The 2,411-nt window shown below is 44.7% G+C and overlaps 1 pseudogene; it reads right to left on the minus strand.

Moving 5' to 3' along the window:
• Window positions 1–1,058: 1,058 nt before the first annotated feature.
• Window positions 1,059–1,961, minus strand: LOC116907876 (annotated as a pseudogene).
• Window positions 1,962–2,411: the final 450 nt, after the last annotated feature.

Below are 2,411 nucleotides of genomic sequence, written 5' to 3' on the forward strand. Positions count from 1 at the left end.
CTTAAATATCCTTTATATATTGTATAGTGATCAAAAGATAAGAGTCATGTGAAAAAGCTCCCAATTTGAAGAAAAATGTCAAGTTGCATTTAAAAGTGTGCAGTCAATTTCAAACGTAGTCAACTCAGAATTTTTATAACAGTCAAAGACTTTTTTCCCTTACATCTACATGCATACTCATATGTGTGTAGAGGTGTGTGTGTGTGTGTGTGTGTGTGTGTGTGTGTGTGTGTGTGTGTAGGGCCACAGGTCAATAGTAGGTGTCTTCCTCCATCACCGCCATCTTACTTTTTTATTCCCCTCCTCACTCTGCTGTCTTATTTTTAAAGGAAAGTTTCTTACTGAGCATGGAGTTCACCAGCTCAACTAGACTGTGTGACCAGGAAAGCCCAATGGACTTCCTGTCTTTGCCTTCCCAGTATGAGACTACAGCACAGCGGATGATCCCGGGGATCAAACGCACATCGTCATGCATGTGTGGCAAGCATTGACTTGCTACGGTATTCCCCTAGTTCTAGCATGAGCTTCCTGCCGGTGTCCTCGTGCATCCAAGGGGACTCACGGAACGTGGCACCAAGCTCTTGGTACAGAGCTCACCCCAGTCAGTGTCCAGGTGCTTCTGAGGTTGTCTTTGAATTCTCATTTGGTTGAGTAGGTCATCTGGGCTCTACAGGAAAATCTGGAAGCATCAACAGAGGAAAGCTTGGTAATTAACAGGGGAGGGCATTGTTTCTCCATGATAAGCAATAGAGGCACCAAGCAGTGGATTGCTATAGACCTTACTGGAAAATATGGAGGCTGAAACCTGATTGTTACTCTGATGTCCTTAATATTTCACTCTACTAACACTTTATTTTTTGGTATGGTTTCATAAATGTCTATTTAATCATCAGTGGGTAGCACATTTAACAGTTAAGTACATTTAAATAATGTATAGGAGGCCACACGGCCACAGCGCTGATAACAAAATAACCATCCGACTGGAAACCAGCCAACAGGTGACTGTCTAAATATTTAAAACACAGCTCTTGCTTAATCATCCTTTGATGTCACCACCTTCTTGCGGGGAAGGGGGAGCCTACTGGTCGCATGGAAATATATTAAGGCCAAATCTTCTGATATCCGTTCCCAAAGGTTTCTTTTAACTGGATTAAACCTCCAATTCCAAGGCAAGCCCAAGTTTGTGGCCTCCAGCATTAAAGCTCTTCCTGTCTACCAGAGCAGACAGTGTAAGCTTCCCAGCTGGCCTCAGGGTCTGAGTATAGCCCACTCCAATTAAACTAGAGTTGTTGACCTTTGCAGAAATAAAAGCAGTGGGGTCCAACTGGTATTCAGCTGCAATGCCAAAATGAGTGCAGTTGGTACCCGATGACCAAGCAAGGTTTACTGAAGTCAAAAATCTTCACATGTTTTCTGATAAACTGATCCTCCAAATTCTGACCCATCATTTACATTTGTGTAACTGCGAAGTTACTCCTTGTGGGCTTAGACTTGGCACCGTCAAAGGTCAATTGGTACCCAGCAAGCCAGCCCTTGTAACCAAAGACAGCTGACCCATGGATGGCAGGTCCAGCAAAATCAAAGTCATCATCATAGCCAAGGTTTATACATTCCCTTTTGTAAGCAGACTTGATTTTTGCCACTTTTCTTTCCTGTGTTCGGTGAAGACGTGGTGTCCAAGGTCAGTTTCAAACCTTGACAAATCTGGTCTTCAACTGCAATCCCTGTCCCCAGAGTATTGTCCAGTGTTCCACTTCTCGGTGAAAGTCGGACCATACTCACACCGTTTGCACTTGGTCTCCACGGTCCCACTGACTTTCCAGTGTCTGCATTAGAGGAGCCAGATGTTGAAAATCCCACACCACCGCATGACGTCGTTTCCACGACCAACTTTACCAACCCAAAGCCAAGTCCTTTGTTGAAAATGTCTCAAGGTCAGCATAGGGTGGAGGGATACACATTGGCCGTGGACATGCCGGTACACAACAATCAGAAGTCGAGGGAAAAGGTGATCTGCGGGTGTCCTGAGGGGCGCTGCGGCCACCACTGACTCCCAGCTGAGGCCACTCCATTATCTGGAAGTTGCACTGTGGCCGCCGCGGCTGGAGGACCAAGTGAAGCCTGTTAACACTTTAAAAAGATTCCGTGGTATGAGACAGAATGCTCTGTGTCCAGTCCCTTATCATATCAAAGTGCTCTGAAGCAAAAGAGATTTATGTTTTAGACTCAGCTTCCTATTATGACTCTAATTTAGATAACCCAAGTAATGATTTTGCTTGGTGTTAAATTCCTGGGCTTAAGCCACAGCTACTTCTGTTTCCTGAGCTGATGTATTTGGGGCAGGGAAGCAATCTTTTTGTTTTTCCTTTGGTCACAATAAGAGGTGAACTTCAAGGCAGTTAGAGCTTGTA

This window comes from Rattus rattus, chromosome 8, assembly GCF_011064425.1.
Source record: "Rattus rattus isolate New Zealand chromosome 8, Rrattus_CSIRO_v1, whole genome shotgun sequence".
Classification (NCBI taxonomy): domain Eukaryota; kingdom Metazoa; phylum Chordata; class Mammalia; order Rodentia; family Muridae; genus Rattus; species Rattus rattus.